The following is a 27440-nucleotide window of genomic DNA, read 5'->3' on the forward strand; positions in this document are numbered from 1 at the left end:
TAGCGACGCTTCAGGACCTCATGAAAGCACGCTCGCAACTCCTGGAAATGCTAGATAAACAAATCAAACGCAAATACATACTTTCCAAAAAAACATTTTATGAATACGGCAATAAAACTAGCAAAATATTAGCCAAAGCACTCCAAGTCAAAAGGGCCTCGACTACTATTCACTCGTTAACAGATCCTGCTGGAAGAAGGCTTCATAAATCTACTGATATAGCCGATCACTTCGTTCAATATTACACCAAACTTTACAACCTCTACCCAACGACCCCGCAGACAGACCTCCCATCGAAACTTGACCGAATTTAGGAATTCCTCAACCAGTACAGCCCCACCCCCATCTCAGACGATACCGCTCGAGACCTGGACTCTCCCTTGATGACAGAAGAAATTTCTATTGCTCTAAAACAACTTAAACCGGGTAAGAGTCCAGGCCCCGATGGCCTCACGGTAGCTTACTACAAAACCTTTGCGGATATTCTCAAGCCACACTTTCTCTCGGCCTTTCAATCTCTCTCTGAACCCATATCTCCTCCCGTAGACATGTTGCAAGCCCACATCACTGTAATCCCTAAACCCGGCAAAGATCCCTCAGTTGTGACCAACTATAGACCTATTTCCCTATTAAATGTAGACCTAAAATGGTACGCGAAAACTTTGGCCAATAGAATATTACCGCTCCTCCCTCAACTTATCGGCCTTGATCAAGTTGGGTTTGTCCCTGGTAGGGAAGCTAGGGACAATACCCTGAAAGCAATAAATATCAACCATTGGATTACAACCTCTCAGACGCATGGTTTCATGTTGTCGTTGGACGCGGAGAAGGCGTTCGACAGAGTGGCCTGGGACTATATGTCGGAAGTTCTCAGAGCTATACATTTACCCCCGAGAATGTTGAATATAATACAAGCCCTATATTCAAACCCTACTGCAAAGGTTAGAGTGAATGGCCACCTGTTGGACGCCTTCTCCATGTCGAATGGTACGTGCCAGGGGTGCCCCCTGTCCCCGTTGATTTTCGTTTTGACCCTAGAACCTCTCTTAAGAAGACTTAGAGCTAACCCTGACATTCGAGGAATTGACATTAAAGACCACACATACAAGGTAGCCGCATTTGCGGACGATATTCTCCTCTTTCTCTCCACCCCCCTTACTACCATTCCTAATCTATTACAAGACTTCGCCCACTTCAAGACCCTCTCAAATTTGCAAATTAACTTCAATAAATCCAGTGCCCTGAATATTTCCCTACCCGAATCTGTCTGCTCCCTCTGCCGTGCCAATTTTCCCTTTCAATGGAAAGCTAAATCTATCACTTACTTAGGAATCCAACTCCCTGCCTCCTTAGCTGATCTTTATAATCTAAATTTTACCCCCCTGCTGAATAAGATCTCTGCTGACTTTCAGACTTGGTCCCCAGAGCGCTTTTCATGGTTCGGCAGGATTGCCATAATTAAGATGAACATTCTCCCACGTATTCTCTACTTACTCCAGACGATCCAGATAAAACTCCCTCCAAACTTCTTTTCCACGTTTCGGAAATTATGCACACTGTTTATCTGGAACAAGGGCCGCCCCCACCTCAGCTTCTCGAAATTAACTTCCCCAAAGCTTCGGGGTGGCGTTGGCCTCCCTGACATCCGCAAATACCAGGTTGCCTGCCACCTTATCAGGATAATTGATTGGCACATCCACGCCCCACTTAAGGATTGGGTTCGTCTTGAACAAGCCTTTTCCCCCGTTCCTCTGACTTCCCTTCCCTGGCTTAGCTACAAACACCAGTCTAGAACGCACAAAACTCAACCTTTGATAGCTCAGACATTACACGCCCTCCAATGGGCTAGCGTTCACTACGGTATCACCTCCGCCAATGGGCCAATGACCCCTCTTAGGGGTAATCCAGATTTTAGTCCAGGGTCACACCCATCCTTCCCGGCACCAGGATGGCCTCACACTACAGTCAGAGCAATGCACTTCTGTCATAATGACACGCTCCGCTCCAGAGAAGACTTAGCACCTCTTACATCTCACGGTGCCTTCCCCTTTTGCACTTACCTGCAGATCCGCCATTTTTTGCTCAATCATAAACCCAAACCACAATGGTCCAGAGCATTGACCCATTTTGAAGATCTATGCTCTGTTGAAGAACCCCATCGCCACTTGATCGCGCTCACTTATTCCCTCCTATTCAGAGGCTGTGAGAAGTCAGATATGCGAATAAGACAGAAATGGGCTACTGACCTTCAAATGCACATTCCTGAGGCGGATTGGGAATATATCTTCAGGTGTGTCCATAAGGGGTCGGTTAACGTTCATACGCAGGAAAATGCTTTTAAAATAGCTTCTAGATGGTACAACACGCCTCATAAACTTCACATTATGAACCCTGCTAACTCCCAGATGTGTTGGAGATGCAATACGGAAGTAGGTACACTTATACACATCTGGTGGACATGTCCCAGCATACAGCCATTCTGGACGGAGGTTCACAAGATGATAACTGATATCTCTACCTACCGTTTAGACAAGTCTCCAGCTCAATTTTTATTGCATTACTCGAACAAGTCCACACGCTCTTATTTTCAATCCTTAGCTATGCACATGGTAAATGCCGCTAGAATGTGCATCCCACGCAAATGGCGTACACCTGACCCTCCATCAATCCAAGACTGGTTTAACCGTATTGATGCAATCATGACAATGGAAGACCTTATACACCAAGCACATGACACCCCTATGAAATTCACGGCCGTTTGGGCTTGTTGGATCCATTTCAAAACCACGGACTCCTATAAACGTACTATGCGGATAAGCTCTTCGTGAGAACTAGTACAGACCCTTTTCATGAAATTGCTCTACCCCAATGTGAGATATTCCTTCATGCATAATCTTAAACCCCTTTGGTCATCTTTCAACATTCAACTAGACGCCCCTACCCACCTTTCTATTAGCTCTTTAGGCCTCTGATGCTTCATTATAATGGGACACGTCCCCATCTGTAAGCTTATAGCCCCTCAGGTGAACCCACACGTTATATAGACCCGCAGACACTAATACATACACCACAATGAGAACTGAAATGCTAAAGGCTACTACCTAGTGTGGAGGAGGAGAAGAAGCTCACGCAATGATGTTATATGTTATAATTTGTTATACCGTGATATAGTGTGTTATGCTCCATGATAACTGACACGGTTTTACTGCCTTTTTCCTTTTTTATCTCGCTGTTTTTCTTTCTTTTTTTTTTGTTTTGAAGTAACCATTTGCCCGATAGCGGCTGCGTCCGCAAATGTCGTATGTTACATGTAAACCTGACCAATTGCTAATGTTTATATGCTGTTTTGCTTGCCTGTACTGGTATATAATATTCAATAAAAATTGTCTTTGAAAAAAAAAAAAACATTAGCAATAGGTTTTCTTGTAGTAATCATACCACTTCTATTTCCAGAAATGGTAGGATCAAAACAGTGAATAGTGTACAGACACTTTTCATATGTGAATCACAAATTTAGATCATTCTTGTTAAGGCATCTCACAAACATTTCTGAATCCATATCAACCACAAAGATCAGATCATCTACAGTGGATATAAAAAGTCTACACACCGCTATTAAAATGTCAGGTTTCTGTGATGTAAAAAAATGAGACAAAGATAAATAATTTCAGAACTTTTTCCACCTTTAATGTGACTTATAAACTGTACAACTCGATTGAAAAACAAACTTACATAGTTACATAGTAGGTGAGGTTGAAAAAAGACACAAGTCCATCAATTCCAACCTATGTGTGTGATTATATGTCAGTATTACATTGTATATCCCTGTATGTTGCGGTCATTCAGGTGCTTACATGTATCTAATCGTTTTTTTAAACTATCGATGCTCTCCACTGAGACCATCTGTGGAAGGGAATTCACATCCTTGCCACGCTTACACTAAAGAACCCTCTATGTAGTTTAAGGTTAAACCTCTTTACTTCTAATTTTAATGAGTGGCCATGTGTCTTGTTAAACTCCCTTCTGCGAAAAACTTTTATCCCTATTGTGGGGTCACCAGTACGGTATTAATAAATTGAAATCATATCCCCTCTCATGTGTCTCTTCTCCAGAGAGAATAAGTTCAGTGTTCGCAACCTTTCCTCATAACTAATATTCTCCAGACCTTTTATTAGTTTAGTTGCCCTTCTTTGTACTTGCTTAATTTGCAGCACATCCTTCCTGAGGACTGGTGCCCAGAACTGGACAGCATACTCTAGGTGTGGCTGGACTAGAGTCTTGTAGAGCGGGAGAATTATTGTTTTATCTCTGGAGTTGATCCCCTTTTTAATGCATGCCAATATTCTGTTTGCTTTGTTAGCAGCAGCTTGACATTGCATGCCATTGCTGAGCCTATCATCTACTAAGACCCCCAGGTCTTTTTCCATCCTAGATTCCCCAGAAAGTTCTCCCCCCAATGTATAGATTGCATTCATGTTTTTGCCACCCAAATGCATTATTTTACCTTTTTCTACATTAAACCTCATCCCCCATGTAGTTGCTCACCCAATGAATTTGTTCAGATCTTTTTGCAAGGTTTCCACATCCTGCAGAGAATTTATTGCCCTCCTTAGCTTAGTATCATCCACAAATACAGAGATTGAACTGTTTACCCCATCCTCCAGGTCGTTTATGAACAAATTAAATTGGATTGGTCCCAGCACAGAACCCTGGGGGACCCCGCTACCCACCCCTGACCATTCCAAGTATTCCCCATTTATCACCACCCTCTAACCTCTGTAGCCAGTTTTTAATCTATGTACTCACCCTATGATCCATGCCTACTGACCTTATTTTGTACAGTAAACGTTTATGTGGAACTGTGTCAAATGCTAAAACTGAAAATCTTTTTGGGGGGGGAGTAAAAATAATAAAAAAAACATTAATATGGTTGCATAAATGTGCACACCCTCTTATAACTGTGGATGTAGTTGTGTTCAGAATTAAGCAATCACATTCAAACTCATGTTAAATAGGAGTCATTACACACCGGCAATCGTTTAAAGTGCCTCTGATTAACCCTGAATAAAGTCCAGCTGTTCTGGTAGGTCTTTCATGAAATTTTCTTAGGCCCCTTTCACACATGCGGACATTATGTCTGTATTTCATCCATCCGTTTGCGGATGAAATACGGACATACATGCATTCCTATTGGATAGCGGGTGTCTGCGGATGAACATCTCCGCAATCGCCTCCGCAATTGTCCGATTCTGCAGACGGAGGAAAATCCTATTTTTCTATCCATCTGCAGAGCGGATCGGATGAACACGGACAGACGGTCCGTGCTTATCCGATCCCCCATAGAGGAGAGCGGAGAGCTGACAGGGCGGTCCCTGCACACTGTTCAGCAGGGACAACGGAGCAATCCCCGCTGAGCAATCATCAAGGGGCGGATCATTACTGAACCGTCCCGTGTGAAAGGGGCCTTAGTCACATTCTACAGCAAAAGCCGTACTGGCTATGTGGCACATGTGACAACAATCTCCTGTATTCTTCATATGTCTGGGCTATGGAGTAGAGTGGCTAGACGGAAGATTTTTCTTACGAAGAAAAACATTCAAGCCCAGCAAAATTTTGCAAAAACACATCTGACGTCTCCCAAAAGCATGTGGGAAAATATCTTATGGTCAGATGAAACCAAGGTTGAACTTTTTGGCCATAATTCCAAAAGTTATGTTTGGCAGAAAACAACATTGCATGTAAACAAAAGTACACTGTACCCAGAGTAAAACATGGTGATGGCAATATCATGTTTTAGGGCTGTTTTTCTTCCGCTGGAACAGGGGCCTTAGTCTAGGTAGAGGGAATCATGAACAGTTCCAAATACCAGTCAATATTGGCACAAAACCTTCAGGCTTCTGCTAGAAAGCTGAACATGGAAAGCAACTTCATCTTTCAGCATGAGAATGACCCAAAGAATACATCCAAATCAAAGGAATGGCTTCACCAGGAGAAGATTAAAGTTTTGGAATGGCCCAGCCAGAGCCCAGACCTGAATTTGATTGAAAATCCATGGGGTGATCTGAAGATTCTATGCATAGGAGATTCACTCTGACAGATTTGGAGTGTTTTTTCAAAGAACAGTGAGCAAATATTGCCAAGTCAGGATGTGCCATGCTAATAGACATAGGTGTGCCCAGCCTATTGCATTAGGGTATGCATCCCTAAGCTCAAACACACATGCGTGTGTGTGTTTTTATATAAATATATATACTGTACACATACACACTTATATAAATAAATGTAAACAAACATTTTTTCTTTAAAAATACACTTATCAATGTAAACAAATACTTACATTTTTTTTAACTTAACAAAAATCTGGTGTGGACAGTCAGTGGGTACTATGCGGTGTGGACAGTAAGGGGGCACTTTGTACTTTGTTCTCCAGTTCTTTGTGTGCACTGAATGTAAGGGTTGAAGCAACAAAGATAGAGCATGGAGGGAATTCCTGCAGGGAAAAGGTAAACCTCTCCCCATCACAGAGGACACCCCCTGCGCACGCGCCTATGCTAATAGAGTCATACCCAAAAAGACTGAGCGCTGTAATAAAATTAAAGGGTGCTTCAAAGCATTAGTTTAAGGGTGTGCACACTTATGCAACCATATTTTTATTTTTTTTTAATTTTTACTTCCCCTCACCTAAAAAGATTTCAGTTTGTTGTTCAACTTAGTTGTACACTTTATAGGTTACATTAAAGGTGGAAAAAGTTTCAAAATGATTTATCTTGGTCTAATTTTTTTTACATCTCAGAAACCTGATATTTTAACAGGGGTGTGTAGACTTTTTAAAACCCATGTATATAGCAAAAATTAGATTTAAGGTTGAATATATATTTTATTCTTTTTTTTTTTTTTATAAAGACAAATAAAATACAAGAATACATACAAAAATATGACAAAGTCATTTGCATAACAATATATTGGGATGAGGGTGGATGAAAGGGGGATTGGGTGGGATGGGGGGGGGGGGGAGGAGATTAATAGAAGTAGAGAGGAACATCAGGGAGGGAGAAGAGCAAAGCAGAGGCTAACCTCGTCCCAAAAATTAGATTTAAAGCAGAACTCCGGCCCAACATTTTTTTTCGATGTACTTGTTGCTGATCTCCTAACTTCACTAACTTTGCCATCCATGTTCTTCTGAGCTCGGTAGTTCCTCTGTAATAGGCTGCTGAACTTGCTGAAAAAAAAACGTTATTGCCTGCTACAAACTATAAACTTCTTGTTTATAAGACCGCTGGCTTCTATCCCTCTCCTAAGCTCAGCCAGCGGTCTGACACGCCCCCTTGTAGTCCTCTGAAAACGAGCAGGGAGGAAGTAGGCATGTTGTGGGTGGAAGGGATCTCACAGTCCCCCTTGGGGTAGGTGCGCTCTTTCTCCTCTCTCCCCCCTCCTCTTCCTCCCTGCCAGAAATCCACCCCTCCATTGTCCCTGCCGCACCTCCCCCCACCGCCGTCCTCCTATTAGAAATCAGTTGAATGACACAGTGGAGTTGTCCTGATGTGTCAGGTATAGTATATCAGAACACCATTTGCTGATCTCCGCCTCCCTTCGGTATTGGCACAGTGTGCTGTCAATCACAATACCAAGAGGTGGGACTTTAGCAAACGGTGTTCTCATATACAATACCTGACACCGTGGGACATTCCCGCTGTGTCATACAAGTGATTTCTAATAATAATCCCTGCTCTGCACTGGTGGGACAGACATGCTGCACTTGTGGTCCCTGGTGGTCCCTGTCATTTGGCACTTGTGGTCCCTGGTGGTCCCTGGCATTCAGCACTTGTGGTCCCTGGTATTCAACACTTGTGGTCCCTGGTGGTACCTGGTATTCAGCACTTGTGGTCCCTGGTGGTCCCTGGCATTTAGCACTTGTGGTTCCTGACATTCGGCTCTGGTGGTCCCTGACATTTGACTCTGGTGGTGGTCCCTAACATTTAGCTGTGGTGGCCCCTGACATTCGGCTCTGGTGGTGCCTGACATCTAGCTCTGGTGGTCTCTGACATTTAGCTCTGGTGGTTCCTGACATTTGGCTCTGGTGGTCCCTGACATTTGGCTGCGGTCCCTGACATTTGGCTCTGGTGGTTCCTGAAATTTGGCTCTGGCAGTCCCTGACATTTGGCTCTGGTGGTCCCTGACATTCTGCTCTGGTGGTCCCTGACACCTTGCACTGGTTTGCATTTATATTAAAATGCTTTGCATTTATAAGGCTGTAACCTATCATACTGTGTGTAATGTATGGCTTGCTGGCTGCAGAATGAGGGATGTGATTTATGTTGAAGTGGGGGAGTGCACATTTACATGTACAAGCCTAGTGTACCTCCCACATTCACTCCCATCCCAAGGATTCATGGGAAATGTAGTCTGATTGCAGTTGCAGAGAGAGAAGAGGATATGATGCAATCACTGTTCTAAGAGATCCTCTCTGCCAGAAAAGATGATGCATTTTTTGAATCACAAAGCTGACTTCCTGAAAATTCAATCACAAATATCTCTTAAACCGTAAGAAATGTCACAAATGTAATAGCTTTTTAGTGTTGTGTGTGTGTGTATGTGTGTGTGTGTGTGTGTGTGTACTAATGGGGCAAAATTTTGACACCCTCACAAGCACCATATCTCCGGAGGTAGAACATGCCATAATAAAATAAAAAAAATGCTTAACACAATCATCAAGATGGTATTGCAATGCTTCTAGACCCAAACTATGCAGAATTGAACCATTTGTCTGCATGTCCCATCAGACTTTCAAATTTTTGTATGATGTGTTTTGTGTTCCTTAAAGTATAAGTTCATCTTTATCGAAAAAGAACACTATGCTATCCTATATTCCTATATGGGTATAGCCGCAAAGTGTGCTAAACCTACCTACCCCCCCCCCCCCCCAACTCTCTCTCTCTCTGTTTTACCTTTTACTGCTTTCAGATTTAAAAGAAGCATTTTAAAATCTTTTGTAGCCTATGATGGCACCATCCTGAGTTACTGTAAGGATGGAGCTGCTGTTGGTACTAGCACCCCCTAGTGCCTCTGGAGGGATTGACCTGTTCTTTCAGGCCACACATGCTCAGGGTGTACTCAGGACCAGTGCCGGGCTATTGTGCACCCTAGGCAAAACCAGCTACTTTCACCCCCCTGTGTCTGGTCTTCAATGTCTTTTATCTGTATTGCCGAGACCCGACCATTGATTACAGCCGCAATCAATTTAAATAAAAAATTTTCCTTTAGAAATGTCATTTTGCTGTGGTACTATCATGGGAACAATGTGCCACTTTACAGGCATACTATAGACACCCCCCCCCAGGCACAGTATTTAAAGGAATATTTAATTTCATTAAAAAAATCACTGCTCCTGAAAAAACGTTCTTTAAAAAAAAAAAAGCATTGATACATGTCCCCTGGGGCAGGACCCAGGTCCCCAAACACTTTTTAATAACTTGCATATAAGCCTTTAAAATGAGCAGTTTTGATTTTTCATGTTGGTGTCCCATAGACTTTAACGGTGTTCTGGCAGCTTTCGAATTTGCTGCGAACACCGCATATTGTTTAGACATGTGCATTTTGTTTCGTTCTGAATCGAAATTCGGACAAATTTTCATTATTCGGACATTCAGAGGCATCCGAATTATGAATTACAATGCTAACAAATTCAACCGAATCCAAAATAACGTTTCGAATCGAAAAACCACGGACGAAATTTGAATCGAATTCGAAAAAATTCTAGTCAAACCGAATTTGAAAACATTTCGAATCAAAATCGAAAAAAAATTCAAATAAAAATCTAAAAAATATATAAATCGATTTCTAAAAAAGAATACAGTAAAATAGAATATAAAATAATAACATAATAGAATGAAAATAAAAGGATAGTAAAGATAAAGAACAGATTCAGAATAGAATTTAATAGATTGTAATAAAATACAATAAATACAATAATAAAATAAAAATACAATAAATAAAATAATAAAATAAAAATACAAAAATAAAAAAATTTAATAAAATACAATAGAAGAATATGACCTTCTTCTGAAATTATAATTTTGAATAGTATATTTGAATTTGAGAATAGATTTGAAAATAACTCAAAACAATGGAAACTAAAATAATATATATTATATTTTACTATAGTCTATTCTTTTCTATTATTTTATATTATAATATTTTTTATTCAAATTTGATCCAAATTTTTATACCCAATTGGAATTTCAGAAGATGGTTTTATACACACACACACATATATATATATATATATATATATATATATATATATATATATATATACACAACTAAACCATGTTCCGACATTCAAATTTCGTATAGAATGAATTTGAATTCCAATTAGAAAAGATTAGAATAGAAATAGAAAATAGACTAGTAAAACAATAGAACAGAATAGAATAAAATATAATATATATATTATATTTTATTCTATTCTGTTCTATTGTTTTTTTATTCAATTCTTTATTCTTTATTCTTCTATTCTAATCTTTTCTATTCGAATTTGAATTCATTCTATACAAAATTCAAATTTTGGAAGAGGGTTTTATATATATATATATACTGTATATATATATATATATATATATATATATATATATATATATATATATATATATATATATATATAAATATATATATAGCCATCTTCCGAAATTCGAATTTCCTATAGAATGAATAAGAATAGAAAAGAATAGACTAGAAAAACAACTGAACAGAATAGTATCAAATATTATTTTATTCTATTCCAATCACCAAATCCAAGCCTTATTCTTCAAGGGGAAACCCTAACCCCAACCCTAACCCAAACTCTAAGCCTAACCCAAACCCCAAGTTGTAGATTGTCCACTTGCCACGTCACCTGCCACATGTTGTGGGGTTTCTAGCACCAAGTGACGCCAAGATATAGGCAATATGTCAAGTACTTTTCTGCAGCAGAGAATGACATTTTGCAACCCGAGTTTAGGGCCACGTATCTCGGGGCCACTTATAGCTAGAAACCCCAAATTTGGTATGCAAACACAGTAGAACTACCAGTACAACAAATTTGGGGTTTCTAGCACCAAGTGACCCCGAGGTAGGGGGCCCCAAAGTCAGGTCGCAAAATGTTAAGCACTTTTCTGCAGCAGAGAATGACATTTTGCGACCTGACTTTGGGGCCCCGTAACTTGGAGACACTTTTAGCTAGAAACCCCAAATTTGGTATGCAAACACAGCAGATTAGATTACTATTTATTTCCATCAGATTTGCTACAGACTATTAGCATTTATATAATTTATTTTGCAAATCTCCTGCAGACTATTAGTATCTATTTAATTTTCTCATCAGATCTGCTGACTATAAGCATCTATTTATTTATTTATTTTTTGCTGGTTTCCTGCAAACTATTAGCAGCCATTTCCCTTTGTATAGAGATATAAGCTATGATGATGTCTCTCTTGTTGATTCTTCCACAAACTGTTCCTCCATTCATAAATAAAATAGATGCTAATAGTCTGCAGGAGATATGCTGGGAATAAAGGAAATGGATCGTAATCTGAAAAAAAATAAATAAATAGCTATTAATAGACTACAGGAGATGTGCTAAAATAATGTGAGGGTGAGGGGTAGTAGTGAGTGTGGGGGATGGATGGAGATGCTGAGCTCTGATTGGATGGCGTATGGAGGTGATTGTCTCTCTATAGATGGAGGAGGGGGGAGGTGATGACATCACAAGGTATTTTATATTATAAAACCATCTTCCAAAATTCTAATTTCGTATTGAATGAATTTAAATTCAAATCGAAAAGATTAGAATAGAATAGAAAATATTTGAAAGAATCGAATAGAAAAACAATAGAACAGAATGGAATAAAATACAATATATACATTTTATTCTATTCTGTTCTATTGTTTTTCTAGTCTATTTTCTATTTATATTCTAATCTTTTCTAATTGGAATTCAAATTAATTCTATATGAAATTTGAGTGTCAGAGCAGCAATTTCAGAGCGGAAATTTCAAATGGATGTACCTATATGCCAATATGCCTGCCCGTGCCATTCTGCCAACGTACATCGTCATGCGCCGGTCGGGAAGCTGTTAATGATGTTTGTCGAGGATCCTCAGGGAACAAATTAAAGTGGTTGTAAACCCTTACAACACACTTTGACCTACAGGTAAGCCTAGATTAAGGCTTACCTGTAGGTCCAAGAAATATCTCCTAAACCTACACGGTTTAGGAGATATTTGCCGAAAGACAGGCACCGCTGTCAACGGCGATATGCCGCGCCTGGTGGCTCCCGTGTGCATGCACAGGAGTGACGTCACCTTGGCTTCGCCAAATGACAGCGGCGGAGCAGCGAGACCCACCGAGAAGATGGATGCGCCAGACTACAGGGGACAGCGGTGACATCGCTGGCTCCTGTGTCAGGTAAGTGACACATAATGGACTACTATGCGATGCATAGTAGTCCATTATGCTTTACCTTTGCAAGGAATGAAAGAGGAAGTAAACTCATCAGGGTTTACTTCCTCTTTAAGACGTTGGTATGTTACTTTGTTATTCAGTTGTCTCATAGCCTCAACATAATACTTTTCCGTGTCTAAAAGAAAACAAAAAAATGTAATATTTGGATTGTTCTTCAAGCTTTTTAGGACCTTCCTTTCATTCTTTGATATATTACCATCTTTGACAGAGAAGCGGTCGGTCTTAAGTTGCTGGGGAGGGGTCAAATAACTTAGCACCACAAAATAATACTTGGAACTGTATTCTCTGAGTCTAAAAGGGCTAGTACTGGGAGGGTGGTAAGGGATGGAACCAAGGGACGGTGCTCAGAGGTGGGTAGGGGGCAGAGACAATGGGTGACTCTGAGGGGAGAGTTCCTGCACTTATTCTCTGAGAAGAAAAACCTGGGTTTGGTAAAATACTGTGGAAAAAGAAAAACACATTTCATTCCCTGATTGCAGCATGGCTATTTCATCTACACACCTACAGTATAATGCTTACAATATAGTGCATGTAAACCCTCACATATACCCAGCAGGGATGAGCTTTATGTTTGAGTTGAACTCAAGTTCGACTCGAACATTGGCTGTTCACCAGTTCGCCGGACAGCGAACAATTTTGGGTGTTTATGGCAAATTCGAAAGCCACAGAACACCCTTTAAAAGTCTATTGGAGAAATCAAAAGTGCTAATTTTAAAGGCTTATATGCATGGTATTGTCATAAAAAGTGTTTGGGGGCCAGGTTTCTGCCCCAGGAGACATCTATCAATGCAAAAAATTGTTTTAAAAATGGCCCACAGGGGAACCCCGAACCAAAAAAATAAATGTGTGGGGGTCCCCCTAAATTCCATACCAGGTCCTTCAGGTCTGGTATGGATATTAAGGGGAACCTCGTGCCAAAATGTAAAAAAAATGGTGTGGGGTCCCCCCAAAAATCCCTACCAGACCATTATCCGAGCACGCAACTTGGCAGGTCGCAGGAAAATAGGGGGACGAGAGAGCGCCCCCCCCTCCTAAACTATATCAGGCCACATGCCCTCAACATTGGGAGGGTGCTTTGAGGTAGCCCTTCACGATCCACCTCTGTGGGACTCTTCAGCCGTGTGACGCTTCTATTCTTCTGACACTTCTTAAATAACGGAGAGCGGAGCCACCCGTTGACCCCACCCTCCTCTGGCGCAGGGGACTTCCCTATGGCTTTCCCCATGTTGTCAGAGGGGGGCTCTCCATTATTTAAGAAGTGTCAGAAGAATTGAAGCATCACACTGCTGAAGACTCCCACAGAGGCGGATCGTGTGGACGGTGCAGAGAAAAAGCCAGAGCAAGATGCAGGACGAGAAGAGCAGAGGAAGAAGAAGATGAAGAAGAAGATGGAGAAGAAGAAGTTGGAGGAACAAGAAAAACATGGAAAGAAGACCAGAAGAAAGAAGATGAAAGAAGAAGTGGAAAGAAGAAGAATTTGATAAAGTTTTAAAACTTTAAAGTTTAAAGTTTTAAAACAGTTTTTAAAACTTTTTTTTTGCATTGATGCATTTCCCCTGGGGCAGGACCCAGGTCCCCAAACACTTTTTATGACAAAACCATGCATATAAGCCTTAAAATTAGCTCTTTTGATTATTAATTTTCGTGTCGCATAGACTTTAACAGAGTTTGCGCGTTCAAACTAATTTTTTGCCTGTTCGCATGTTCTGGTGCGAACCGAACTGGGGGGGGGGGGGGGGGTGTTCGGCTCATCCCTAACACCCAGTGAAGTGAACAGCCTCAGATGATACACGGGGATGAAACAAAACTCCCTACATGCAGTAGGTTTTAATTGTTTATCTGTAGTCTTTTCTTCCCTACACTCTTTACAGTGTGTGAGAGCTGATTGATGGATAGGAACATGCCCCCCTCCACACAGCAGAAGAACTGTGAATAGACAAGCTATGTGCTGAGCTCCCTCCCTGACACAAATTTTATTTCCCTTGTCGGGAAAACTCAGAAGTTATTCAGAAGATGCGGATAACTGGGGAATGAAGCACCAGAGAGAGAAATGGCACTTAGCCCCAGACACACGGTCAGACATTCTGCCAATCAAATCCGTCAGATTTTGTCAGACAGATTTTGTCAGACGGATTGTGTCCGAAACTGTTGCATACACACGGTCGGACCCAGTTGTCGGATTTTGCGGTTGCCAAGAACGCTGTGACGTAAGCCGTGTATGGCGGGACTAGAAAAGGGAAGTTCAGCACCACGTCCGGCACCCTTTGGGCTCCTTCTGCTGATCTCGTGTCTATCACTTGTTAGTAGAAGTTTGGTGAGAGACGATTCACGATTTTCAGATTTGTGATTCAGATCGCTACTGCTCTTCGGTTTGTGCTTGTCTTTGCGTATCTGATAATCAGTGCGTGCAGTCAGTAAGTATTTGTTGATCATTGTGGACTATATCTTGGTATAGTACGCTTTGAAAGGCATTTTAAATTGTCTGCTTGCTTCTGCTATTCAGGTCCGTTCTTTCAGGCCTTCTTGTTTATCGGTGCTTTCTGGTGTCTGTTCTGACGAGCCGACCGTTTCCAAACCATGTTTCCTCTATGTACTCATCGTAGAGTTTGTGCTGTGCAGGGGCTTCGTGTTGGGGTTGTTACCTTGACACAAGCCCGGTCCATGAACAGGGAGGGGAGGCGTTTGTGGACCAAGAATTGGTTGCGCTAGCGTGACAAGTTCTCGCACATGCCTTTGCCCCGTGAGATCCGGGAGAATAGCCCTGATGATTTCAGGAATTATCTCCGGATGACGGACCCTGTTTTTCTCCGTCTGCTAGCTTTGCTGACCCCTTATATCACCAGGCAGGACACCTGCATGCGGCAAGCCATCACTCCGGAGCAGAGGCTCATCGCCACGTTGCGCTACTTGGCGACTGGGAGAAGCCTTCAGGACCTCAAGTTCTCTACAGGCATCTCCCCCCAGGCTCTGGGGATCATTATTCCAGAGACCTGTTCTGCCATCATTCAGGTCCTGCAGAAGGACTATATGAAGCTAAGTTTTATCCTTAAACATCACATTCTATGTATTTCATGCTCGCTAATGCCTTGCATTTCTTTCCTCATTCCCTAATTACCATCATTGCAATATGCTCGAATTCATATGCTCTGCCCCTTTGTCCTCATGCATATTTGCCTCACTAACTTCCCCACCATGCTCTTCTTGGCCCATAAAACTATAGTCTAGTCACTTACCAATGTCTTTTGTCAGCTCCATAGTATTGCTTTCGCCTAAACACCCCCTAAAATGTCTACAAATGTGATGTGTATGCTTCAATTCATGCAGAGTGACATTTTTTTTGGGGGGGTTGTACCAAACTCATTAGGAACCCCCCTCCCCCCAACTGCTAGCTCAGCTGATAGCAATCCTCTATCTGCTGACTTTACCAAACACAATACACACTATACCTACCTTTTTGATGCTCACATTTATGGATGAATTCACCTAAGCATGTAGTGCAAGGGCCTGCCTCAATACTTTCAAATGCTATTATTTGATTTTTTAGCCATTAATTATCTGGATATGTAATAGCAGAATGTCGAAAAGTGCTTCCATTTAGTTTTTTGGTATTATGACACTTCTTACCTGTCCGGTGGGCTGCCAATAGTGTAACTAAGGAGGGGCTTCCCAAAGTAGCACACATTAATTAGCCATTCAGCTCTCAATCAAGTGGAGAGGGTTACCTGTCCTAAACCCCCCCTTATTTTTTAGCAAGGGCCTATCAGATGGGGGATATGGGGGGGTGGGGGAGGGATGGGGGGTGATGACTCTCATAAGGGGACATTAGACTTTAGGCTTTAAATACTCAGTTCCCAAAATGTTTGACTAATTTTGACCAAAAATGTTGGTGTCTAATCTGCTTGCAATGTTGATTTGTCAAATTACTAATTTTTGTTCTTGTTTCACTCCACAGTGTCCTTCAACGCCACAGGAATGGCAGACTGTGGCCTCTCACTTTGCCAGTCGTTGAGACTTTCCCAATTTTGGAGGAGCAATAGATGGGAAGCACGTCCGCATTGTCCCACCACCCAACTCGGGGTCGTACTATTATAATTATAAGGGGTTTCATAGTATTGTGATGTTGGCTGTGGTGTCTGCAACATATGACTTTTTGTATGTGGACGTGGGGCAAAATGGACGGATGTCGGATGGTGGAGTGTTCTCACGGACGGAGTTCTACTGGCGTCTCCAGAGTGGCAGTCTGGGCTTGCCACCCCCAGAGGAGAATCAGAAAGGACTCCCGTTCGTCTTTGTCACGGATGAGGCGTTTGCCCTGGCGAACCATCTGATGTGGCCTTTCCCGATGAGGACCCTCACCCCAGAGCAGAGGATTTTTAATTTCCGCCTGTCCAGAGCCCGAAGAGTGGTGGAGAACACTTTTGGTATACTGGCCAGCCGGTTCCGCCTTTTTCTTACGCCTATTCACATGGCGGAATACAAACTGAATCACATAGTGCTGGCGTGCTGTGTTCTGCACAATTTTATGAAAAAGTTTCTGTGAACTATGCGGTCCCAGTTGGCCACAAGAAGCAGACTTGTTGGAAAATGAAGATAACCTCACGGGCCTTGAACATGCTCATCCTGGCTTGCCCCCCCAAAGCGCCCGTGAGGTTAGAACACAATACATGGACTACTTTGTGGGTAGGGGAGCCATTGATATGCCAGACAATGTCTGAGCGGCATTTTAAGAATACATTTTTATCTGAAACTCCTTCATTTACTGTTTGGCTTGGTTTTAGGTGTCTCCTAGGTATAATTAGGTTTTTTTCAAGTTGTGCCTTTTTCACCAACAGTGCAAACCCAAGTTCAGAGCGAGATGAGGGGACAGTCTCTTCTGCTACACACACACACCTTGTTTTTGTAACTAATGTATGTAGTGCATTACTGACCAAAATCGTGCTTTTTTTCTGCACCATGGCAGGAAAATTGCATGATTGTCAAAATTTACACCTCACTGTGGGTGTTTTTTACTAAAGGCACATCCACTATGCACTACAAGTGCACTGCAAAAGTACACATGAAACTGCACTTGGAGTGCAAAGTAGAGTTGCCTTTAGTAAATCACACTCCTTCTCAGCACAAACTTAAATTTTACTCCAAATCCATTTTTGGTGCAATGAAAAAGGAAGCCACACATTGCTGATAATTAAACTTTTTAATCCAAGCACGTTCACATGTGCGTTTTGAAAAGGTTTTTACAACAAACCAAGAAATTGTGTGTTTCGAAAACAGAGTTTAATCAAAATTTGGTTTACTTGGTGTTTTTGGGTAAACAGGCATGTATCAAACCGTAAAATACAAAACACAGGAACTTACAAAGTTAAAGTTTAAAAAGTGAAGACAATATCAGACATGAGTATGTACAAACTGGGCTGATATTGCCTTCATCACATGGGGTGTCACCCCTGAAAGAAACTAATTTGGAAGATGCACACAGTGTGTCAACATGTGCTCTCCCATCATGGGGGATCAATGTACATGCTTTGGGGCTGCAACCCCTTCATCTCAGACACTTTACACAAAACACGTACATTGATCCCCCATGAAGGGAGATAGCGCATGTTTACACACTCTGTGCATCTTCCAAATTTGTAATTTCGAGAAATACAACATTTTGTTTTTAAAATAGCAAAAATAAAACCCTATCTAGTTTTTGGTGTTTCACACTCAAAAATCAATGATGTTCTTCATTTTATTTTTAACATCATTGATGTTTTGCAGGATATTTTCCAAATCCCGATTGCACCCCATTATCTCCCCAATCTGGATCTGGGCACTTTCACTGGTAAAACGGGAATCTTCTTCCACATCACCTACAAAACAAAGCAAAAAAAAAAACACCATGTAATAAAAATATGGTGACATACATTGATGAGCTTACCGGAAGCTGTGTTCTCCGACACTCACCTGTTGTGGTGACAATTTGCCCAACCTCCACGATCTCTCCTTCTTCCTCCTCCTCCTGCTCCTCTGTTTCTGCTTTTGGAAGTTGGCCTTCTTTGGGAGGGGTGTGGTCCCTGGTGTCCTCATACTTGCCGAGTCTTCTCTCCCCTATGAGAATGGAAAAAAATTAAGAATTAGCACACAGAGGGCAGAATTAACAATATTAAACATTGTTTGGAAGTGTTGTCCAATTGTTTATTTTGGCCGAGCTTCAAGGTCATAACATTATTGGGGATACTGTGTTCAGCTGGAATACTTACCGGAAGAACGATGTTTCCTACGAACGAATGAAACCATGAACTTGAAAGGGGCCATTTTAAAATGCACAACATGAAATCAAAGCACATGGAGCAGAATGCAAGAAATAATAATCATATGAACACACGACAACTACTTACTTTTGTCAAGAACACGCTTGATCCTTATGTACTGCTCATGCTCCCTCAGTTTCAGGTCTGACCAGCGTTTTCTCAGTTGATCCATGGATCGGTGTACCCCAAAATTCTTATGAAGACTCTTCACAACTTTATTCATGATCTTGGCCTTTCTGATATTTGAGTTTGGGTAAGGTCCATACTTCCCATCATAGTCGGTCCTGTTCAATATGTCGACCATCTCCAACATCTCTCCAAAAGACATATTTGAGGCCTTAAATCTTGTCTTCCTGGATTGGGACATTTCAGGCTCCGGGCTTTCCTCACCCTCCTCCTCGTTAGTGGAACTATTATTAGTGCGCACCTGTGTTCTCTCCGCCATGTGCTCTCCCCACTGCGCCGGAAGCAAAGGGACGAGGAATAGTCTGGAAAGAACGTTAGGGGCAGGCAGAGTTTCACGTATGCACACTGTATATAAAATGTAACACGCATGTGTCGTCCGTGCGATCGGAGAACAGAGGGAAAGGCTGACACGACGAACGTGCAAACGAAGGTAAAATTTTGAACTTTGTACATCACTAGGCTACACGGCTTCTAGATTGAGGCCTGCATTAGTGGAGTTTAGACTGACATTAGGGTTTGTCTTGTGTTGTGTCTTGCAGACATTATGGACGGCTTCAATGACCATAGCTTCCTCCCTCTGTTCATCGATAAATACAGAGACATGCCCATCCTGTGGCAAGCAACACACCCACTATATAGTAACAGACAAAAGAGGCAGGCAGCAATGTTGCAACTGGTTGAGTTTGTGAAGCCGGTGGTCCCCAGGGCAGACGTCAAATATTTAAAAAAGAAAATTGGTAGCCTCAGGAGTACATATATGAGGGAGAGAACCAAGGTGCTGAAGTCCGTGCAATCTGGAGCTTCAGCAGATGACGTTTATGTCCCCACCCTGTGGTATTATGACAGGATGCATTTTCTGGCAGACCAGGCTGATGTCAGGGAATCCCTCTCTACTCTTCCTTCCATGCGTCCTTCTATGCTCCATTCCACACCCGATGAGTTTTCCTATGCCCAACCTGGGCCTTCCACTCAGGAAGAACTGTGGGAGCCCAGCTTGAGCCAGGTATAGTATTGTTGTACATATTTGTGGAGTCAAAATGAATGACGTTAACTTGATTTTTGCTCACTAATTGCTGATTTTAGAAAGTGTTTCACATATCAATAGAGAGTAGTGGCCAAAACTTTTGGGACAAGAAAGAAAAATGCTGGGCTCAGAATGATAGTCTTTTCTATTGGTTAACAATTTGCAACAGTGTTGATGTGAAAATTGCGTGTGTTTGATGAACCAAAAAATCTAACTATGTCCCTTTTTCATACACAGGAAGAACTCAGCCAGGACCAGGAGGGTGTGGAATGCAGCAGCCAGGAGGTGGCTGTGGAAAGTGGCAGCCAGGAGGAGGCGGGGGTAAGCGGCAGCCAGGCGGTGGGCAGCCAAAGGAGCCTCACTGAATGCCAGGTCCCTCCCCTCCACCTTCCACGCAAAAAGGCGAGAAAGGGGGGAATGTTGAGGAGTCGACCCTGAGGCTGATTGGTGAGGCTTCTGCGGCACTCCAAGCAAAACCCACCTACCAAGAGTCCTTTGCTGCCATGGTTGCGTGCAAGCTTGATAAAATGGAGCAGGGGCAACAGATCTTGTGTGAGGAGGTTATTCTCCACACCCTCAACAAGGGTATTTTGGGCCAAATGACACCAGAAACACACTTGTGTGGTTTGGCCCATGCCCCTGCTCCTCCTCCTCCTTCTGCCACACCTCCTGCACCACAGCCACAGCCTGGAAGGAAGCGTCGAATGAAGACCAGAGTGTGATGACCTGGGTTCAGTCTGGTCTGACAGAAGATGCAGCCTGTTGTTGTACCACAGCCTGGGAACATAGATGTCATCTGCTGCTGTTCCGAGTTTCATGGACTTCAGAACCAGACTTCTCTCCCTCAGACATGTATTCCTCAGGCCACCAATTTTTGCGTTTAAATAGCTGATGTGTGCCCTGGGGGCCAAAGGCTTTACGAATCTCCCAGTGGCGGCTGGTGAAGTTTTAAGATGGGGGGGCGCTAGACCACGCCCACCCTTTTGACCCATCCCACTTCTCATAAGCCCCACCCATTATAGAATCCACCAACTCCGTCCCCTGTAGTACATCATATACAAGGCTCTACATTATACACAGGGCTCTATACTTCATATACCAGGCTCTACATTATAGACAGGGCTCTGTACATCATATACCAGGCTCTACATTATACACCAGGTTCTAATGACACATCAATATGTCTGACAGCCCAGCCACACTCCTCGTTCACCAGAGAAAAAAAAACAGGAAACACAAAAAAGGTGCTCGGGAAACAGCAATAGGCAGAGGTCACCGCAGACAATGAAGTACAAGAAAGCCTAATAAAATAAAACAAATACAGTCATCACATTTAGTGACTGCAATAATGCAATATCTTACATGTTTTCCTTTAGTGGTGGGATCAGAGGGATGGTGATGATCAGAGACAGAAGGATGGAGGTGGGGTGGGGAGTTGGATCAGTGGTGGGTGGGATGGGATCAGGGACAGAGGGATGGATCAGGGACAGAGGGGTGGATCAGGGACAGAGAGATGGTGGGTGGGATGGACCAGGGACAGAGAGATGGTAGGTGTGATGGATCAGGGACAGAAGGACGGTGGGATGGATCAGGGACAGAGAGATGGTGGGTGGGATGGACCAGGGACAGAGAGATGGTAGGTGGGATGGATCAGGGACAGAAGGACAGTGGGATGGATCAGGGACAGAGAGATGGTGGGTGGGATGGATCAGGGAGAGAAGAAGGACGGTGGGATGGATCAGGGACAGAAGGACGGTGGGATGGATCAGGGACAGAGAGATGGTGGGTGGGATGGATCAGGGAGAGAAGGACGGTGGGATGGATCAGGGACAGAGAGATGGTGGGTGGGAGGGATCAGGGACAGAGATATGGTTGGTGGGATGGATCAGGGACAGAGAGATGGACCAGGGACAGAGAGATGGTAGGTGGGATGGATCAGGGACAGAAGGATGGTGGGTGGGTGGGATGGATCAGGGACAGAGAGCTGGTGGGTGGGATGAATCAGGGACAGAGGGATGGTGGGTGGGTGGGATGGATCAGGGATCAGGGACAGAGAGCTGGTGGGTGGGATGAATCAGGGACAGAGGGATGGTGGGTGGGATGGATCAGGGATCAGGGACAGAGAGATGGTGGTTGGGATGAATCAGGGACAGAGGGATGGGTGGGTGGGGGGAGGCTTCATATGGGCTGTGTGTTTCACAAGAGCCTCCACTGGTATAGACTACATTAAAAGGCTAAACATTTTGAACTGGCATACAAATTGTTCTTTAGGTTTAAAGGCAGGAGAAATTGGCTTAAAGCTCACAAAAAAATCAAAGGCAGTGAGCAAATCTTCAATATTACATATCGATAAAGATTTACTACTACATACTAAAGGGACAGAAGTCATCAGATGATACACAGAATGCAAGCACGATGCAGAGAATATTTGGCAACTACTAAAAAGGCTTCTATTGAAACCACAGCTACAGGAGGTAAAGCTGAACAGCAACCACGACCATGCAGACATAGCAGCGGGACCTAGGCATTCACATCCAGATGCAATACACTGTCAGGGTTTGATGAGTATATTTTAGTGAAGCAGTGGGGAACTTTTGCTAAAGGTAATGTTATCCTGGGGTGTTGGGGGGGGGGGGGGTAAAACACTGGAAGGAGTGTTGGTTTCCGAATGGCCAACAAGTGCCTATACTAGATGTCACTGTCTGCAGTAGACAGGCTTTTGGAGAGATTCAGGTCTGACTGCCAAACCGAGACACAGCAAAACCAGTGGAGATAATAGAAGTGCTGATCGTCAGTGCTGCCCGTGTGAAGCCTCCCCCTCCATCCATCCTGTAGCTCTGCCCCCCTCCTGTGGATTTCCAGCAATGCATCACCATCTACCTTGTTGTTTCATAGTGCAGCAGCAGTTCACATTCCTCTGCTCCTCCGCTCGGCGCACTGATCTGACAGGGGAAGACCGGAAGTGACGACTAACTAGTCTGTCACTCAAACCCATAGCATAGTAAACCTATGGGCGCCGGGCGGATGCAGATCGGCATTTGTAGTTGCGCCACAAGGCGGGTTAAAACCCTGCAAATGAAGCGCCGCGTCTGCAATCTTGTGATTGCGTTGACGTGGCGCTTCACATAGTGCACTGTGTCCAGCACTGCACTGTGTCCGGCGCTCGTACACAGTGCACTTAAGGACTTTTTTTCATTTTTTTTTTTTTTAAAGGGCCATTTCAAAAAAAATATATATATTTTTTTTTCAATTTTTTTTTTTTTTTTTGTGACTGCCTGGAGGGGGGGGCGGCGCCCGGGCGCCCCCTATGGACGGGCCGCCACTGGAATCTCCCCAGTTTCAACATTGCTGCCTCCCTCTTTATCTGTTACTGACACCGAAATAAAGGTATTTTTTTGTTTGAAGAAATACTTGTGTATGTGTTTTCCTTCCAAAAGGCCAGTTTATTTGTGAGCAGGCAGGTACATTTAAAAAAAACAAAGTGAAATAAATAACAAGGGGTAACAACACTAAACAACCTCCTGTAGATTAAAAAAGAAAAACAAAATATCAAAAATAAAATAATGTTGTTGTGGTAAGTTTACACACCAAAAAAATAAAAAATAAAAGGGGAAAAGAGCAAACTGTCTTTAAAGGAGAGTTTTAGGGAATCCAAAAAAAAACATCCAAAAAATAATAAACCAAATCTAAAATTGTGTAGATGTGACGCAAACTAAAATTGTATTGCTGAAATGGTTAAAAAAGAGTAATGAAATACGTTCGGGAGAAGTGTGTGTGACTATGAGCATCAAAAGAAGTTTGTTCTTGCAGCATTGTAAAGAACAAGAGAATGCGCTTCATGGAAGAATTTTTAACATTGCAGCGTGAAGAAAGTGCTATATCGCTTACGAGCAGTAGTTTTACCTGAACGAGCGCTTCCGTGTCGGAATTTGAATGTGAGCATGCGTGGCACCTTGTCCGTCGTAGTAAGCTACACATGATCAGAGTATGTACGATCGGACCAGTTTGTCGGAAAATATTTCCAACATGTTGGAAAATTTGGTCCAACAGATATTCTGACGGAATCAGTCCGATGCATACCACACACAGTCGGATTATCCGACAACACGGTCCGATAGGACACATTCCGATGGATTCTCCGACCGTGTGTACAAGGGCTTAGAGATTTGGAGAGAGATAAGTAAACACTACAGATATATGTGGTTTGCTCATATTTTGTGACTGAGGCTTGCAACCATGTTAAGCAAAATTTCATGCAAAATTGCCAAGATCAATACTTTACTCAAAACAATTAAAGTAGCAAGAAGGTGCATAATTGAGAACCTTTATGCCGCGTACACATGACCGGTCTTTTCGACAGCAAAGGTCCAACGGAAAGAATCCGTTGGACAATTCGATCGTGTGTGGGCTCCATCGGACCTTTGCTGTCCAAAAATCTGACGGACTTTAGAAATAGAACATGTTTCAAATTTTTCCGCCAGAACTCCACCGGACCCAGTTCCTATGGAGAAATCCGCTCGTCTGTATGCTAGTCCAAAGGATGAAAACCGACACTAAGGCAGCTATTGGCTACTGGCTATGAACTTCCTTATTCTAGTCCGGTCGTACGTCATCACATTCGAATCCGTCGGACTTTGGTGTGATTGTGTCCGTTCATTCGGAAAGTCTGTCAGAACTCCGCCGAAAGTCCGTCGGGAAGACCGTTGGACCTAGTCTGTTGAAAAGTCCGGCATTAGACACACATTTAAATTTATCAGGTTATTGTAGTTTTTCTGAAAAAATCTAAACATTTTTACAAAACTGTAAAACTGTAATATGCCAATGTGAACTAGTTCTTACACTCCTTGTTTCCCTGCATTTTTTTGTGCTTCTTCTATTTTTTGCTTCTGTCCCATGGTAACTTATTTGGACTCATATTTTCCTCATATTCCAAATCTTCTGAAAAAGTTTATCTAATTTTCTCTTTCATTCAACCATGCTGTTTCTTTAGTTCTTGGTGAATTCAGATGTAACCAATATTTCCCTTTCTGTATCAGAAAAGCTAATGTGCTTCACAACTGAAATTGGCGTAGAGCTCTTTCTCAAAATTGATTCGGTTATGCCTTTTAGTTTTTTTTTATTTCTTTATTGTGTATGTGCAATAGACCAGGTGTAATATATTTTGCTGATCATACCTCTGTGATCTCTTTGTCTGTGTAATTTATTTTTCTAATTTTGTTACGTGATGGTAAATAGTGATGGACGAACTTCCGACGGGACGTTTCGCGAACGCGAAACGCGAACGGGCACAAACGTTCGCGAAAACGACCGTTCGCCGCGGGCTCCATTGACTTCAATGGGAGGCGAATTTCGCAAACCTTTAGGTCGAATTTGCGGCCACGGGGTAATTATTAGGGGGTAGCACGTAGTCCCACCACCTGGACAATAGCATAATACATGTATGAGGTGAATTTGGGATCGATAACTACAAGCATTTTTTTTTTATTTGGGAAATTGTTCTGACAATTCAGGACTATGGAGCTAATGAAGGCAATGGAGGAGAGGGAAGGTCAGGGACCAGGGTAGGCAAACAAGAGGGTGCAGGAGATACAGAGCACTGACAGCAGCACCGTAATACAGAGCACTGACATCAGCACCGTGACATACAGCGCTGACAGCAGCTCCGTGACATACAGCGCTGACAGCAGCTCCGTGACATACAGCGCTGACAGCAGCTCCGTGACATACAGCGCTGACAGCAGCTCCGTGACATACAGCGCTGACAGCAGCTCCGTGACATACAGCGCTGACAGCAGCACCGTGACATACAGCGCTGACAGCAGCTCCGTGACATACAGCGCTGACAGCAGCTCCGTGACATACAGCGCTGACAGCAGCTCCGTGACATACAGCACTGACAGCAGCTCCGTGACATACAGCGCTGACAGCAGCTCCGTGACATACAGCGCTGACAGCAGCACCGTGACATACAGCGCTGACAGCAGCTCCGTGACATACAGCGCTGACAGCAGCTCCGTGACATACAGCGCTGACAGCAGCTCCGTGACATACAGCACTGACAGCAGCTCCGTGACATACAGCGCTGACAGCAGCTCCGTGACATACAGCGCTGACAGCAGCACCGTGACATACAGCGCTGACAGCAGCTCCGTGACATACAGCGCTGACAGCAGCTCCGTGACATACAGCGCTGACAGCAGCTCCGTGACATACAGCGCTGACAGCAGCACCGTAAGCAGCCCCAGGAGGAAGTCAGCACAGCACAGGGATGGTGTGATCCCCTCATAATAAGAACCCCCAGGAGGAAGTCAGCACAGCACAGGGATGGTGGGAGCCCCTCATAATAAGAACCCCCAGGAGGAAGTCAGCACAGCACAGGGATGGTGGGAGCCCCTCATAATAAGAACACCCAGGAGGAAGTCAGCACAGCACAGGGATGGTGGGAACCCCTCATAATAAGCAGCCCCAGTAGAAATATGACACCGCTCAACCTCTTCAAAGAGGAGGGTAGGGGCATATAGTACGGTGTGCTTTTTTGGGTCAGGGAAGTGAGCCAAATGAATTAAGAAGGTCTGTGTGCTTGATTCCAAAAATTGTTTATAGACATATACATGGTCTACTGATCACATGTGTTGAATTCCTCCGAGATCCATGCCTCATTCATTTTTAGAAATGTGAGGTAGTTAACACTGTCGTGAGCTAGGCGAGTACGCTTATCGGTCACAATCCCCCCTGCTGCGCTGAACGTCCTTTCGGACAGGACACTGGATGAGGGGCAAGCCAACAGTTCGATTGCAAATTGGGCAAGCTCTGGCCAGAGGTCAAGCCTGCCCACCCAGTAGTCTAGGGGTTCATCACTCCTCAGAGCGTCCACATCGGCCGTTAACCCAATGTAGTCGGACACCTGACGGTCTAGGCGTTCCCTGATGCTGGATCCGGATGACACCTGTCGATGGGTCGGCTGAAAGAATGACCTCATATCCGAAGTCACCAACACATCTTCAAACCGGCCTCTTCTTGCAGGCGCTGTTGGATTGGTACCCGCAAATCCTTCTCTGGGAGTGGGAATTGCTCCTCTGCCAGCGCACGCAAAAGCAGAATGCAGCATTTCTCGAAGCAAGGCCTGGAAGTGCTGCATTCTGACAGCCCTCTGCGACGGCGGTAACATTTCCGCCATTTTGTGTTTGTACCGGGGATCTAAGTACGTTGCCACCCAGTACTGGTCCTTGACCCTCATGCTTTTTATACGGGGGTCCCTATTAAAACACTGGAGCATGAAGGCCCCCATTTGCACTCAAGCGGAAGGTATGTGGTGGTGGTGGTGTTGTTGGTGGTAGTGTCTTTGGGGGTGCACATAGCAGAGAGTGAAGAAGAGGGTGCAGATCGAGAGGATGAGGAGGGTGCAGAAGAATAAGGCTGAGTGAGCCACTCAACCAAG

Source organism: Lithobates pipiens, unplaced genomic scaffold (genome assembly GCF_037356315.1).
Source record: "Lithobates pipiens isolate NorthernLeopardFrog02 unplaced genomic scaffold, aLitPip1_a1.2 Scaffold_8, whole genome shotgun sequence".
In the NCBI taxonomy this organism is placed as follows: domain Eukaryota; kingdom Metazoa; phylum Chordata; class Amphibia; order Anura; family Ranidae; genus Lithobates; species Lithobates pipiens.